This window comes from Petromyzon marinus, chromosome 3 (genome assembly GCF_048934315.1).
Source record: "Petromyzon marinus isolate PM22_M1 ecotype Great Lakes invasive population chromosome 3, UKy_Petmar_22M1.pri1.0, whole genome shotgun sequence".
NCBI lineage: Eukaryota > Metazoa > Chordata > Hyperoartia > Petromyzontiformes > Petromyzontidae > Petromyzon > Petromyzon marinus.
In genome coordinates this window covers 25,877,216-25,895,434 of record NC_133669.1, presented here as the reverse complement: position 1 = coordinate 25,895,434, position 18,219 = coordinate 25,877,216, and positions in this window count along the sequence as shown.

Genomic DNA, 18,219 nt, shown 5'->3' with positions numbered 1-18,219 from the left:
TTTGTCAGCCAGCTTGAACACCTCCTCTGTCAGCCAGGGTCTCTGGGGCGTCTGAACCGTGTACTCAAAGCAGCCATTGCAGCTGGATGAGCCACAGTCGCAAACCTCGCCTATTTCCCTTCGACATCAGGAGGAATGGGGGACGATGCTAACCCCAGCCACAAGCGATAATTAAATTCTCGCTTGTAACTTTCATCAGCTAGCCGAGACCATGCCACTATGGGTGTGAATGGGGTCCTGGGTGTACCCACCACTGGAGTGGAAGAATGGCAGGAGCATCTTACAGATGACAAGTCGATGATCAGTGGGGAGATCAGCTGTACGGTAGGTACAGCTGATGATGTTGTGGATGCGCCGATGTCGGAACAGCGTGTTGGTAATTACAAGCCCATGGGCTGCACAAAAATCTAGCAGCCTCTTGCAGTTGTTATTCAGCTGATCTGGCCCATGCCTGCCAATCACTCCAGACCAAGTGCCAGCATCATTAATAACTCGACAATTGAAGTCACCCAACAAGATTTCTCTATCCTGAGGGCCCACTTTAGCTAGCACCTGTGACAGGAGGTCATAGAAGGCATCTGATTCATTGGCCTTGCATGCATCCCTCCACGAATGCTCGTCTTCAGTGGGGGCATAAGAAACCACGACCACCACTCCTCGCCTCCGGTTGATGGGAAGGGAAGCCCAAAGTAGCCTGGTGCTTACAGATTCCCACACCTCACCACCACGCTCCGACGCCCCCTTCATTATTTTGTTAAGAGGAGCCACTCTTTGTTGTTTGGCAGTCTGCTGCCCCGAGAAGAGGACTGTGAACCCCTCATGGTGGCAGGAGCCAGCGCCGGTCCACCGGACCTACCGAATTCCACAGAGATCCAGGAGGTGCTGGTCCAGCTCCCCACAGAGGAGTGGCAGCCTCTCCTTCGCAGTGAGCGTTCGAACAAACCACGTGGCCACACGTAGTGTTTTTTTGTTGTTTCTGGCCAAAAGATGTCTTAGACGCCTGTCCCCCTGGGGCCTCTGGAACAAGCTTATTAATTACATTTTTCCATCGTGGTTTAGCGGGAATTAATTGAAGGTGGAAGGCTTACCAACCCCACCCATCCAGAGCCCCCTTTTGACCGCTGTCGTGGTCACAAACGCCATAAGGGGAAAGGCCAATCGGAATGCACCCACTCACCCACTCAATCAGCCGCTCGCTCACTCACTCATTGATTCATTCCGTCACTCAAACAGCCACTCACTCACCCAACCGTCCACACACTCACACACTTATCTACGCACCCACACACCCACATGCTCACTGACTCATCAACCCACTCACTCACACACCTACCCACTCACCTATTCATTCACTCACCCACAGTCACTCACCCACTCACACACTCACCCACTCACTCGCTCACTCACTCACACATCCACTCACCTCTTCATCCACTCACTCACCCACTCGCTCACTCACACACCGACCCATTCACTCAACCAGCCATCCACACACTCACACACTTATCTACCCGCACACCCACACGCTCACTCAGCCCTCCTCCTTCTCCCCCCTCCTCCTTCTCGACGCCCACCCACAGGAAGGGAATGTAGGACAGATGAAGATTTGTCCACACTTTGATGCACTGCCATCTCCTGGCAGAGCCACGATCTTGCTTCCTCATCAAAGCCCATCCACAGGCAGAAGGGAGTGAGATGGAACAGATGGAGATTAGTCCACAAACTCTACTGTAACACCACCTTCTCCTGGCCAGAGCCAGGGCTTACAGCTCCTCCTCAACACCCACCCACGGGTAGATGGGAGTGAGATGGAACAGATGGAGACTAGTCCACACACTTTTTATTGGCTGTGTTTGTGTATGTGAGCCGCGTTACAGTTCAGGCCTGTCCATATCAGCAAGGTGCGGGGTACAATGTATAAGTGGGCGGGAGAATGGAGAGGAAGAGATGGGGCCTATGAAAGAATTGGTGTGGCCTCGGGGGCAATGGGGCCTCATCAGGCAGAGTTTGGGATGTTGATGGCGATGCACGAGTTCCGTTGGTCTCCTTGTCCTCCTTTGCAGGCAGCAGGGGTGGATTTGAGGCCAGCAGTGGCGGTCGCAGGGGTGGTGGCAACGGCGATGGTGGTGGTCGGTCCGCCGGCATCGTCTGGAGTTGCCATGGTGGACTTGCGGGCAGTGGCCCACCAGTGAAAGTTCCGGTAGAATTTTCGAAATCTATCGGCCCTGGTGGCTTTGCCACGGGCAGAGGTGGTGGTGGTGGTGCTGGTGGTGTTGGTGGTGGTGGTGGTGGCGGCGGTGGTGGCGGCGGCAGCGGTGGCATCAGCAGAGGCCGACCTGCCAGGGGCAGCCGGCGTGGCGATGCCGGTGGATGATTTAACGGTAGCGGCAGCCGACCGAGGCCGTTTTATCACAAATCTCGGCACGGCAGCGGTTGGGGTGTCAATGCCGGCGAATATTTCCCCAGCAGCAGCCAACCAAGACCGCCTTAGGACAAGTTTAGGATTGGTGGCGGCAGCTGTGGCAGTTTCATCGACGGCGGCAGCGGTCGAGGAATGGTGCGATGTGGCGGATGTGGCGACCGTCATGTGTCCAGCTTTGGCGGTGGAGCCTTCGGCGAAGGCGGCGGCGGCGCTGGCTGGGATGGTGGTGTTGCCATCGGTGGTGGCGGTGGCTCCAACAGCGGCGGCAGAGATGCTCTCAGTGGCAATGCCATCAGCATCGTCGGATCCAACTTTGAAATTGCCGATGCCAGACACGAGGGCTGTCAGCTGAGCTTTGTTTTGCGCAGCTGCGAAAAGAGGCCCCCCAGGTCGGCCTTCCTGGCCTCCTCCGCCCGGAGCAGGCGACGTTGCGCCTTGACTTTTGTACGGAGCGCCATGTTCTCCCGTTCGTAGCCTTGGATGGGCGGTAAAAATAGGCATTCTGTCAGTCGCGGCAGGAATAACTGATTACGCATCAAGGCATTCTTCTAAATTGTCATTGCTGCATTGGTTATGGCAGCCCCCTGGTGTCCTTTCATGCGGCCCTTGACATGCGGTTCTCGACAAAACACAAATGTGGGAAACACCCCATCGTCGTGCTGTCACAAACCCCAATGGTTTGAAATGTGCGGCATGCCATCAAATTGATGTCTTGTAGGCGAAAGTGACCCTCTTCTGAAAAATGGTGAAGCTCACTACATCGGGGCCGTGAAAATGTCGGCGCCCCATGAGCAATGTGCTGTCTGACGAGAGAGACCGGCACACTGAAATCGCATATGAGGGCTCATCGAACGCACATAGAGTGCCCTAGAATCAAGTTGCACAGACGGGTCCATAGATTCACCCAAGTTGCTCAGACAGACGTGTAGATTCACGCAGAGGTCTGTAGTCTCAAGTACACAGAGACAGACGTATAGATTCACACAGAGGTCTGTAAACTCAAGTACACACAGATAGACGTGTAGATTCACACAGAGGTCTGTAGACTCAAGTTGCACAGACAGATGTGTAGATTCACACAGAGGTCTGTAGACTCAAGCTGCACAGACAGACGTATAGATTCACACAGAGGTCTGTAAACTCAAGTTGCACAGACAGACGTGTAGATTCACACAGAGATCTGTAGACTCAAGTTGCACAGACAGACGTGTAGATTCACACAGAGGTCTGTAGACTCCAGTGGCACAGACAAATGTGTACGTTCAGATAGAGGTCTGTAAACTCAAGTTCCTCAGACAGACGTGTAGATTCACACAGAGATCTGTAGACTCAAGTTGCACAGACAGATGTATAGATTCACACATATGTCTGTAAACTCAAGTTTCACAGACAGACGTAGAGATTCACACAGAGGTCTGTAAACTCAAGTTGCACGGAGAGACGTATAGATTCACACAGAGGTCTGTAAACTCAAGTTGCACAGACAGAGGTGTAGATTCACACAGAGGTCTGTAGACTCAAGTTGCTCAGACAGACGTATAGATTCACACAGAGGTCTGTAAACTCAAGTTGCACAGACAGACGTGTAGATTCACACAGAGGTCTGTAGACTCAAGTTGCACAGACAGACGTGTAGATTCACACAGAGGTCTGTAGACTCCAGTGGCACAGACAGATGTGTACGTTCAGATAGAGGTCTGTAAACTCAAGTTCCTCAGACAGACGTGTAGATTCACACAGAGATCTGTAGACTCAAGTTGCACAGACAGATGTATAGATTCACACATATGTCTGTAAACTCAAGTTGCACAGACAGACGTAGAGATTCACACAGTGGTCTGTAAAGTGAAGTGGGTTAGACAGACGTGTAGATTCACAGAGAGGTCTGTAAACTCAAGTTGCACAGACAGACGTATAGATTCACACAGAGGTCTGTAAACTCAAGTACACACGGACAGACGTGTAGATTCACACAGAGGTCTGCAGACTCAAGTTGCACAGACAGACGTATAGATTCACTCAGAGGTCTGTAAACTCAAGTTGCACAGACAGACGTGTAGATTCACACAGAGGTCTGTAGACTCAAGTGCACACAGACAGACGTATAAATTCACACAGAGGTCTGTAGACTCGAGTGGCACAGACAGATGTGTACGTTCAGATAGAGGTCTGTAAACTCAAGTTCCTCAGACAGACGTGTAGATTCACACAGAGATCTGTAGACTCAAGTTGCACAGACAGATGTATAGATTCACACAGAGGACTGTAAACTCAAGTTGCACAGACAGACGTAGAGATTCACACAGAGGTCTGTAAAGTGAAGTGGGTCAGACAGACGTGTAGATTCACAGAGAGGTCTGTAAACTCAAGTTGCACAGACAGACGTGTAGATTGACACAGAGGTCTGTAGACTCAAGTTGCTCAGACAGACGTGTTGATACACACAGAGGTCTGTAAACTCAAGTACACACAGACGGACGTGTAAATTCACACAGAGGTCTGTAAACTAAAGTACACACAGATACACGTGTAGATTCACACAGATGTCTGTAGACTCAAGTTACACAGACAGACGTGTTGATTCACTCAGAGGTCTGTAAACTCAAGTTGCACAGACAGACGTAGAGATTCACACAGAGGTCTGTAAACTCAAGTTGCACGGACAGACGTATAGATTCACACAGAGGTCTGTAAACTCAAGTTGCACAGACAGACGTAGAGATTCACACAGAGGTCTGTAAACTCAAGTTGCACGGACAGACGTATAGATTCACACAGAGGTCTGTAAACTCAAGTTGCACAGACAGAGGTGTAGATTCACACAGAGGTCTGTAGACTCAAGTTGCTCAGACAGACGTATAGATTCACACAGAGGTCTGTAAACTCAAGTACACACAGATAGACGTGTAGATTCACACAGAGGTCTGTAGACTCAAGTTGCACAGACAGATGTGTAGATTCACACAGAGGTCTGTAGACTCAAGTTGCACAGACAGACTTATAGATTTACACAGAGGTCTGTAAACTCAAGTTGCACAGACAGACGTGTAGATTCACACAGAGGTCTGTAGACTCAAGTTGCACAGACAGACGTGAAGATTCACACAGAGGTCTGTAGACTCCAGTGGCACAGACAGATGTGTACGTTCAGATAGAGGTCTGTAAACTCAAGTTCCTCAGACAGACGTGTAGATTCACACAGAGATCTGTAGACTCAAGTTGCACAGACAGATGTATAGATTCACACATATGTCTGTAAACTCAAGTTGCACAGACAGTCGTAGAGTTTCACACAGTGGTCTGTAAAGTGAAGTGGGTTAGACAGACGTATAGATTCACAGAGAGGTCTGTAAACTCAAGTTGCACAGACAGAGGTGTAGATTCACACAGAGGTCTGTAGACTCAAGTTACACAGACAGACGTGTTGATTCACACAGAGGTCTGTAGACTCAAGTTGCTCAGACAGACGTGTTGATTCACACAGAGGTCTGTAAACTCAAGTACACACAGACAGACGTGTAGATTCACACAGAGGTCTGTAGACTCAAGTTGCTCAGACAGACGTGTTGATACACACAGAGGTCTGTAAACTGAAGTACACACAGACGGACGTGTAAATTCACACAGAGGTCTGTAAAATAAAGTACACACAGATACACGTGTAGATTCACACAGATGTCTGTAGACTCAAGTTACACAGACAGACGTGTTGATTCACACAGAGGTCTGTAAACTCAAGTTGCACAGACAGACGTAGAGATTAACATAGAGGTCTGTAAACTCAAGTTGCACAGACAGACGTAGAGATTCACACAGAGGTCTGTAAACTCAAGTTGCACGGACAGACGTATAGATTCACACAGAGGTCTGTAAACTCAAGTTGCACAGACAGAGGTGTAGATTCACACAGAGGTCTGTAGACTCAAGTTGCTCAGACAGACGTATAGATTCACACAGAGGTCTGTAAACTCAAGTACACACAGATAGACGTGTAGATTCACACAGAGGTCTGTAGACTCAAGTTGCACAGACAGATGTGTAGATTCACACAGAGGTCTGTAGACTCAAGTTGCACAGACACACGTATAGATTCACACAGAGGTCTGTAAACTCAAGTTGTACAGACAGACGTGTAGATTCACACAGAGGTCTGTAGACTCAAGTTGCACAGACAGACGTGTAGATTCACACAGAGGTCTGTAGACTGCAGTGGCACAGACAGATGTGTACGTTCAGATAGAGGTCTGTAAACTCAAGTTCCTCAGACAGACGTGTAGATTCACACAGAGATCTGTAGACTCAAGTTGCACAGACAGATGTATAGATTCACACATATGTCTGTAAACTCAAGTTGCACAGACAGACGTAGAGATTCACACAGAGGTCTGTAAACTCAAGTTGCACGGACAGACGTATAGATTCACACAGAGGTCTGTAAACTCAAGTTGCACAGACAGACGTGTAGATTCACACAGAGGTCTGTAGACTCAAGTTGCTCAGACAGACGTATAGATTCACACAGAGGTCTGTAAACTCAAGTACACACAGATAGACGTGTAGATTCACACAGAGGTCTGTAGACTCAAGTTGCACAGACAGATGTGTAGATTCACACAGAGGTCTGTAGACTCAAGTTGCACAGACAGACGTATAGATTCACACAGAGGTCTGTAAACTCAAGTTGCTCAGATAGACGTATGGATAAACAACACAGAGGTCTGTAGACTCAAGTTGCACAGACAGACGTATAGATTCACACAGAGGTCTGTAATCTCAAGTTGCACAGACAGACGTGTAGATTCACACAGAGGTCTGTAGACTCAAGTTGCACAGACAGACGTGTAGATTCACACAGAGGTCTGTAGACTCCAGTGGCACAGACAGATGTGTACGTTCAGATAGAGGTCTGTAAACTCAAGTTCCTCAGACAGACGTGTAGATTCACACAGAGATCTGTAGACTCAAGTTGCACAGACAGATGTATAGATTCACACATATGTCTGTAAACTCAAGTTGCACAGACAGACGTAGAGATTCACACAGTGGTCTGTAAAGTGAAGTGGGTTAGACAGACGTGTAGATTCACAGAGAGGTCTGTAAACTCAAGTTGCACAGACAGACGTGTAGATTCACACAGAGGTCTGTAAACTCAAGTTGCACAGACAGAGGTGTAGATTCACACAGAGGTCTGTAGACTCAAGTTGCTCAGACAGACGTATAGATTCACACAGAGGTCTGTAAACTCAAGTACACACAGATAGACGTGTAGATTCACACAGAGGTCTGTAGACTCAAGTTGCACAGACAGATGTGTAGATTCACACAGAGGTCTGTAGACTCAAGTTGCACAGACAGACGTATAGATTCACACAGAGGTCTGTAAACTCAAGTTGCTCAGATAGACGTATGGATAAACAACACAGAGGTCTGTAGACTCAAGTTGCACAGACAGACGTATAGATTCACACAGAGGTCTGTAAACTCAAGTTGCACAGACAGACGTGTAGATTCACACAGAGGTCTGTAGACTCAAGTTGCACAGACAGACGTGTAGATTCACACAGAGGTCTGTAGACTCCAGTGGCACAGACAGATGTGTACGTTCAGATAGAGGTCTGTAAACTCAAGTTCCTCAGACAGACGTGTAGATTCACACAGAGATCTGTAGACTCAAGTTGCACAGACAGATGTATAGATTCACACATATGTCTGTAAACTCAAGTTGCACAGACAGACGTAGAGATTCACACAGTGGTCTGTAAAGTGAAGTGGGTTAGACAGACGTGTAGATTCACAGAGAGGTCTGTAAACTCAAGTTGCACAGACAGAGGTGTAGATTCACACAGAGGTCTGTAGACTCAAGTTACACAGACAGACGTGTTGATTCACACAGAGGTCTGTAGACTCAAGTTGCTCAGACAGACGTGTTGATTCATACAGAGGTCTGTAAACTCAAGTACACACAGACAGACGTGTAGATTCACACAGAGGTCTGTAGACTCAAGTTGCTCAGACAGACGTGTCGATACACACAGAGGTCTGTAAACTCAAGTACACACAGACGGACGTGTAAATTCACACAGAGGTCTGTAAACTAAAGTACACACAGATACACGTGTAGATTCACACAGATGTCTGTAGACTCAAGTTACACAGACAGACGTGTTGATTCACACAGAGGTCTGTAAACTCAAGTTGCACAGACAGACGTAGAGATTCACACGGAGGTCTGTAAACTCAAGTTGCACGGACAGACGTATAGATTCACACAGAGGTCTGTAAACTCAAGTTGCACAGACAGACGTAGAGATTCACACAGAGGTCTGTAAACTCAAGTTGCACGGACAGACGTATAGATTCACACAGAGGTCTGTAAACTCAAGTTGCACAGACAGACGTGTAGATTCACACAGAGGTCTGTAGACTCAAGTTGCTCAGACAGACGTATAGATTCACACAGAGGTCTGTAAACTCAAGTACACACAGATAGACGTGTAGATTCACACAGAGGTCTGTAGACTCAAGTTGCACAGACAGATGTGTAGATTCACACAGAGGTCTGTAGACTCAAGTTGCACAGACAGACGTATAGATTCACACAGAGGTCTGTAAACTCAAGTTGCTCAGATAGACGTATGGATAAACAACACAGAGGTCTGTAGACTCAAGTTGCACAGACAGACGTATAGATTCACACAGAGGTCTGTAATCTCAAGTTGCACAGACAGACGTGTAGATTCACACAGAGGTCTGTAGACTCAAGTTGCACAGACAGACGTGTAGATTCACACAGAGGTCTGTAGACTCCAGTGGCACAGACAGATGTGTACGTTCAGATAGAGGTCTGTAAACTCAAGTTCCTCAGACAGACGTGTAGATTCACACAGAGATCTGTAGACTCAAGTTGCACAGACAGATGTATAGATTCACACATATGTCTGTAAACTCAAGTTGCACAGACAGACGTAGAGATTCACACAGTGGTCTGTAAAGTGAAGTGGGTTAGACAGACGTGTAGATTCACAGAGAGGTCTGTAAACTCAAGTTGCACAGACAGACGTGTAGATTCACACAGAGGTCTGTAAACTCAAGTTGCACAGACAGAGGTGTAGATTCACACAGAGGTCTGTAGACTCAAGTTGCTCAGACAGACGTATAGATTCACACAGAGGTCTGTAAACTCAAGTACACACAGATAGACGTGTAGATTCACACAGAGGTCTGTAGACTCAAGTTGCACAGACAGATGTGTAGATTCACACAGAGGTCTGTAGACTCAAGTTGCACAGACAGACGTATAGATTCACACAGAGGTCTGTAAACTCAAGTTGCTCAGATAGACGTATGGATAAACAACACAGAGGTCTGTAGACTCAAGTTGCACAGACAGACGTATAGATTCACACAGAGGTCTGTAAACTCAAGTTGCACAGACAGACGTGTAGATTCACACAGAGGTCTGTAGACTCAAGTTGCACAGACAGACGTGTAGATTCACACAGAGGTCTGTAGACTCCAGTGGCACAGACAGATGTGTACGTTCAGATAGAGGTCTGTAAACTCAAGTTCCTCAGACAGACGTGTAGATTCACACAGAGATCTGTAGACTCAAGTTGCACAGACAGATGTATAGATTCACACATATGTCTGTAAACTCAAGTTGCACAGACAGACGTAGAGATTCACACAGTGGTCTGTAAAGTGAAGTGGGTTAGACAGACGTGTAGATTCACAGAGAGGTCTGTAAACTCAAGTTGCACAGACAGAGGTGTAGATTCACACAGAGGTCTGTAGACTCAAGTTACACAGACAGACGTGTTGATTCACACAGAGGTCTGTAGACTCAAGTTGCTCAGACAGACGTGTTGATTCATACAGAGGTCTGTAAACTCAAGTACACACAGACAGACGTGTAGATTCACACAGAGGTCTGTAGACTCAAGTTGCTCAGACAGACGTGTCGATACACACAGAGGTCTGTAAACTCAAGTACACACAGACGGACGTGTAAATTCACACAGAGGTCTGTAAACTAAAGTACACACAGATACACGTGTAGATTCACACAGATGTCTGTAGACTCAAGTTACACAGACAGACGTGTTGATTCACACAGAGGTCTGTAAACTCAAGTTGCACAGACAGACGTAGAGATTCACACGGAGGTCTGTAAACTCAAGTTGCACGGACAGACGTATAGATTCACACAGAGGTCTGTAAACTCAAGTTGCACAGACAGACGTAGAGATTCACACAGAGGTCTGTTAACTCAAGTTGCACGGACAGACGTATAGATTCACACAGAGGTCTGTAAACTCAAGTTGCACAGACAGAGGTGTAGATTCACACAGAGGTCTGTAGACTCAAGTTGCTCAGACAGACGTATAGATTCACACAGAGGTCTGTAAACTCAAGTACACACAGATAGACGTGTAGATTCACACAGAGGTCTGTAGACTCAAGTTGCACAGACAGATGTGTAGATTCACACAGAGGTCTGTAGACTCAAGTTGCACAGACAGACGTATAGATTCACACAGAGGTCTGTAAACTCAAGTTGTACAGACAGACGTGTAGATTCACACAGAGGTCTGTAGACTCAAGTTGCACAGACAGACGTGTAGATTCACACAGAGGTCTGTAGACTCCAGTGGCACAGACAGATGTGTACGTTCAGATAGAGGTCTGTAAACTCAAGTTCCTCAGACAGACGTGTAGATTCACACAGAGATCTGTAGACTCAAGTTGCACAGACAGATGTATAGATTCACACATATGTCTGTAAACTCAAGTTGCACAGACAGACGTAGAGATTCACACAGAGGTCTGTAAACTCAAGTTGCACGGACAGACGTATAGATTCACACATATGTCTGTAAACTCAAGTTGCACAGACAGACGTAGAGATTCACACAGAGGTCTGTAAACTCAAGTTGCACGGACAGACGTATAGATTCACACAGAGGTCTGTAAACTCAAGTTGCACAGACAGACGTGTAGATTCACACAGAGGTCTGTAGACTCAAGTTGCTCAGACAGACGTATAGATTCACACAGAGGTCTGTAAACTCAAGTACACACAGATAGACGTGTAGATTCACACAGAGGTCTGTAGACTCAAGTTGCACAGACAGATGTGTAGATTCACACAGAGGTCTGTAGACTCAAGTTGCACAGACAGACGTATAGATTCACACAGAGGTCTGTAAACTCAAGTTGCTCAGATAGACGTATGGATAAACAACACAGAGGTCTGTAGACTCAAGTTGCACAGACAGACGTATAGATTCACACAGAGGTCTGTAAACTCAAGTTGCACAGACAGACGTGTAGATTCACACAGAGGTCTGTAGACTCAAGTTGCACAGACAGACGTGTAGATTCACACAGAGGTCTGTAGACTCCAGTGGCACAGACAGATGTGTACGTTCAGATAGAGGTCTGTAAACTCAAGTTCCTCAGACAGACGTGTAGATTCACACAGAGATCTGTAGACTCAAGTTGCACAGACAGATGTATAGATTCACACATATGTCTGTAAACTCAAGTTGCACAGACAGACGTAGAGATTCACACAGTGGTCTGTAAAGTGAAGTGGGTTAGACAGACGTGTAGATTCACAGAGAGGTCTGTAAACTCAAGTTGCACAGACAGACGTGTAGATTCACACAGAGGTCTGTAAACTCAAGTTGCACAGACAGAGGTGTAGATTCACACAGAGGTCTGTAGACTCAAGTTGCTCAGACAGACGTATAGATTCACACAGAGGTCTGTAAACTCAAGTACACACAGATAGACGTGTAGATTCACACAGAGGTCTGTAGACTCAAGTTGCACAGACAGATGTGTAGATTCACACAGAGGTCTGTAGACTCAAGTTGCACAGACAGACGTATAGATTCACACAGAGGTCTGTAAACTCAAGTTGCTCAGATAGACGTATGGATAAACAACACAGAGGTCTGTAGACTCAAGTTGCACAGACAGACGTATAGATTCACACAGAGGTCTGTAAACTCAAGTTGCACAGACAGACGTGTAGATTCACACAGAGGTCTGTAGACTCAAGTTGCACAGACAGACGTGTAGATTCACACAGAGGTCTGTAGACTCCAGTGGCACAGACAGATGTGTACGTTCAGATAGAGGTCTGTAAACTCAAGTTCCTCAGACAGACGTGTAGATTCACACAGAGATCTGTAGACTCAAGTTGCACAGACAGATGTATAGATTCACACATATGTCTGTAAACTCAAGTTGCACAGACAGACGTAGAGATTCACACAGTGGTCTGTAAAGTGAAGTGGGTTAGACAGAAGTGTAGATTCACAGAGAGGTCTGTAAACTCAAGTTGCACAGACAGAGGTGTAGATTCACACAGAGGTCTGTAGACTCAAGTTACACAGACAGACGTGTTGATTCACACAGAGGTCTGTAGACTCAAGTTGCTCAGACAGACGTGTTGATTCATACAGAGGTCTGTAAACTCAAGTACACACAGACAGACGTGTAGATTCACACAGAGGTCTGTAGACTCAAGTTGCTCAGACAGACGTGTCGATACACACAGAGGTCTGTAAACTCAAGTACACACAGACGGACGTGTAAATTCACACAGAGGTCTGTAAACTAAAGTACACACAGATACACGTGTAGATTCACACAGATGTCTGTAGACTCAAGTTACACAGACAGACGTGTTGATTCACACAGAGGTCTGTAAACTCAAGTTGCACAGACAGACGTAGAGATTCACACGGAGGTCTGTAAACTCAAGTTGCACGGACAGACGTATAGATTCACACAGAGGTCTGTAAACTCAAGTTGCACAGACAGACGTAGAGATTCACACAGAGGTCTGTAAACTCAAGTTGCACGGACAGACGTATAGATTCACACAGAGGTCTGTAAACTCAAGTTGCACAGACAGAGGTGTAGATTCACACAGAGGTCTGTAGACTCAAGTTGCTCAGACAGACGTATAGATTCACACAGAGGTCTGTAAACTCAAGTACACACAGATAGACGTGTAGATTCACACAGAGGTCTGTAGACTCAAGTTGCACAGACAGATGTGTAGATTCACACAGAGGTCTGTAGACTCAAGTTGCACAGACAGACGTATAGATTCACACAGAGGTCTGTAAACTCAAGTTGTACAGACAGACGTGTAGATTCACACAGAGGTCTGTAGACTCAAGTTGCACAGACAGACGTGTAGATTCACACAGAGGTCTGTAGACTCCAGTGGCACAGACAGATGTGTACGTTCAGATAGAGGTCTGTAAACTCAAGTTCCTCAGACAGACGTGTAGATTCACACAGAGATCTGTAGACTCAAGTTGCACAGACAGATGTATAGATTCACACATATGTCTGTAAACTCAAGTTGCACAGACAGACGTAGAGATTCACACAGAGGTCTGTAAACTCAAGTTGCACGGACAGACGTATAGATTCACACAGAGGTCTGTAAACTCAAGTTGCACAGACAGAGGTGTAGATTCACACAGAGGTCTGTAGACTCAAGTTGCTCAGACAGACGTATAGATTCACACAGAGGTCTGTAAACTCAAGTACACACAGATAGACGTGTAGATTCACACAGAGGTCTGTAGACTCAAGTTGCACAGACAGATGTGTAGATTCACACAGAGGTCTGTAGACTCAAGTTGCACAGACAGACGTATAGATTCACACAGAGGTCTGTAAACTCAAGTTGCACAGACAGACGTGTAGATTCACACAGAGGTCTGTAGACTCAAGTTGCACAGACAGACGTGTAGATTCACACAGAGGTATGTAGACTCCAGTGGCACAGACAGATGTGTACGTTCAGATAGAGGTCTGTAAACTCAAGTTCCTCAGACAGACGTGTAGATTCACACAGAGATCTGTAGACTCAAGTTACACAGACAGATGTATAGATTCACACATATGTCTGTAAACTCAAGTTGCACAGACAGACATAAAGATTCACACAGTGGTCTGTAAAGTGAAGTGGGTTAGACAGACGTGTAGATTCACAGAGAGGTCTGTAAACTCAAGTTGCACAGACAGACGTATAGATTCACACAGAGGTCTGTAAACTCAAGTACACACGGACAGACGTGTAGATTCACACAGAGGTCTGTAGACTCAAGTTGCACAGACAGACGTATAGATTCACTCAGAGGTCTGTAAACTCAAGTTGCACAGACAGACGTGTAGATTCACACAGAGGTCTGTAGACTCAAGTACACACAGACAGACGTATAAATTCACACAGAGGTCTGTAGACTCGAGTGGCACAGACAGATGTGTACGTTCAGATAGAGGTCTGTAAACTCAAGTTCCTCAGACAGACGTGTAGATTCACACAGAGATCTGTAGACTCAAGTTGCACAGACAGATGTATAGATTCACACAGAGGACTGTAAACTCAAGTTGCACAGACAGACGTAGAGATTCACACAGAGGTCTGTAAAGTGAAGTGGGTCAGACAGACGTGTAGATTCACAGAGAGGTCTGTAAACTCAAGTTGCACAGACAGACGTGTAGATTGACACAGAGGTCTGTAGACTCAAGTTGCTCAGACAGACGTGTTGATACACACAGAGGTCTGTAAACTCAAGTACACACAGACGGACGTGTAAATTCACACAGAGGTCTGTAAACTAAAGTACACACAGATACACGTGTAGATTCACACAGATGTCTGTAGACTCAAGTTACACAGACAGACGTGTTGATTCACACAGAGGTCTGTAGACTCAAGTTGCTCAGACAGACGTGTTGATTCACACAGAGGTCTGTAAACTCAAGTACACACAGACAGACGTGTAGATTCACACAGAGGTCTGTAGACTCAAATTGCTCAGACAGACGTGTTGATACACACAGAGGTCTGTAAACTCAAGTACACACAGACGGACGTGTAAATTCACACAGAGGTCTGTAAACTAAAGTACACACAGATACACGTGTAGATTCACACAGATGTCTGTAGACTCAAGTTACACAGACAGACGTGTTGATTCACACAGAGGTCTGTAGACTCAAGTTGCTCAGACAGACGTGTTGATTCACACAGAGGTCTGTAAACTCAAGTACACACAGACAGACGTGTAGATTCACACAGAGGTCTGTAAACTAAATTTGCACAGGCAGACGTGTAGATTCACACAGAGGTCTGTAGACTCAAGTTGTAAAAGACAGACGTATAGATTCACACAGAGGTCTGTAAACTCAAGTTGCTCAGACAGACGTATAGATTAACAACACAGAGGTCTGTAGACTCAAGTTGCTCAGACAGACGTATAGATTCACACAGAGGTCTGTAACACAAGTTGCTCAGACAGACGTATAGATTCACACAGAGGTCTGTAAACTCAAGTTGCTCAAACGGACGTATTGATTCACACAGAGGTCTGTAAACTCAATTGCACAGAAAGACACACAGCTTTAAAAAGGGGCCCATAGACTCAGCCACTGACAAAGTTGGACAGAGGCTGAAACGCCATTTTGGGGATGAAAATCTGAACTCGACTGTGATGTTCCCCAAGGAAGCAGGAACACGTGTAATGGCGGATCGTTTATATACACATTTGTACCCGAGACTGAGACACTCAGAAACCCACAGACGCACACAGAAACCCACAGATGAACACAGATACCTTCAGACAATTACAAAAACGTAGATACACTCAAAGAGACCCACACGTATGCACAAAGATGCACATACATGCATAGTAACTCATAGGCTTGCACAGAGACCCACAGGCAGATGCAGAGACACACGCACACGCAGATACTCACAAACAGATGAAGAGACTCACAGAAACGCAACGAGACCCACAGATACTCACACAGAACCAGAGACACTCAGAAACGCATAGATACTCACACAGACCAACAAACGAGCAAAGAAGCCAAAAAAACACTCACAGACACCTACAGACACACACAGAAACCCGAGGATGCCCATAGACTCACAGACACATAAAGAGGCCCAAACATTTTCAGACACCCACAGATACTCACGCAGTTCCAGACACATTGACAGAGACAAATAGACAAGCATAGAGACCCGCAGATGAGCCTGAAAACCCACAGACACACGCAGAGACCAACGAACACTCATAATGTGTGCACAGAGACACAAACACGCATAGAGACCTACAGACATGCAGGGAGAACCACACATGAGCACAGAAACCCACAGACACACGACGAGACCCGCAGACACTCAGGGAGACCCAAAGAACAACACAAAGCCCAACAAAGACAAAGATCCCCCATATATCCTTAATATACTGTAGGGGAAAGTGCTGTTAGCGTGCAACTATGAAGGCCTGAACGGTACACGACGGGGTGGGTGGCCATCACCATGCCCGACCGCCTTTGTCTCTCCAGTGGCAATTTATAAACACCGAACCAGGTCCTCATTTGAGACTAAGGGAGGCCCAGGAACAGTTCAAATAATCGGCACCGGTGTTGGCCGTGAGCGGGAATCGAACCCGGGTCGCCGGGTTCATAGCGCAGCACGCTAACCGCTACACCACCGCTCCCCAAAGATCCACACAAAGCCCAACAGACACGCACAGAGACCCACAGACACAAACAAAGATCCACAGCCATGCACGGAGCCCCACGTATGCATGCGGAGACCCATGGACGTACAACAGGGACTCGCGGGCACCCAAAGAGACTCACAGATGCCCATGGAGGCGTAGAAACATGCAGAGAACCACCGACACTCCTCAGGCAATCGCGGACATTCGCAGACACTTACAGAGACTCGCACAAGGAGCGGCTTTGCTACTCACCACTGCTCCTGTGAAGAAGGACGAGGATCAATGTCCAGGAGACGGCGAAACCCACGGCCAACGTGACCCTCGCGGCCGTCGCCCCCGTAACCTCCATGGGGCTGCCCTTAGTTGGGGGCAGCTCACACGGGCAGCTGTTGCAGTGGTTCTCAACAGCTCCTCCTCCTCCTCTTCCTCCTCCTCCTTTTCCTCCTCCAGCGCTGAAGCAGACCGACAGCGCTAGCCATACGAGGTCGAGTAGCATCTCGAATATGCGGTATAGCTTGGCGTCGTCTGCCACTCGCTGCGTGGCTGCTGTTGCTGGCTGTGGCTTCTGTGTGTGAGGTCACACTGCAGCACGTCACCGGAAAGGGGCGGGGCCTAGGCGACATCCCCGTGACGACACCCTAGAACGATGGTCACGTGGGCTGCTGCCTGCACGCACCTTGTGATGTCACAGACACGCGTTCTGTGCTGTGTATTGCCCTTAAAGATAACACCCTGGTGGTGTTTTCTTTTCACTGGTGGTGTTTTATTAACACTGGTGGTGTGTTATTAACACTGGTGATGTGTTGTTAACATTGGTGGTGTGTTGTTAACACTGGTGGTGTGTTATTAACACTCGTAGTGTATCGTTAACACTGGTGGTGTCTTGTTACCACTGGTGGTGTGTTGTTACCATTGGTGGTGTGTTGTTAACACTGCGGCCGAGAAAAACTGAAGCTTCATGTGGAGCAACAGACCAGGTAGCTTTCACGCAGCATTACGCAACGGATGAAACGATAATGCCTCTGCTGTAAAACTGGAACCCGCCATGAGCACACTGCCCAGGAATGGGAAACTCTCCACTCTCTCCACAACTGTCCTATCACTGATTGGGAGTTGTGGGGGTGGAGTGTCCGATGGTACAAAATACCCAGGCAGGTGCTTAGTTTTAGTGGGGCTGATAATAAGGCCCCACCTCTTTGTGGCACGCTCCTGGTTCAACAGCAGCGTCTCCAACTCCTCCTC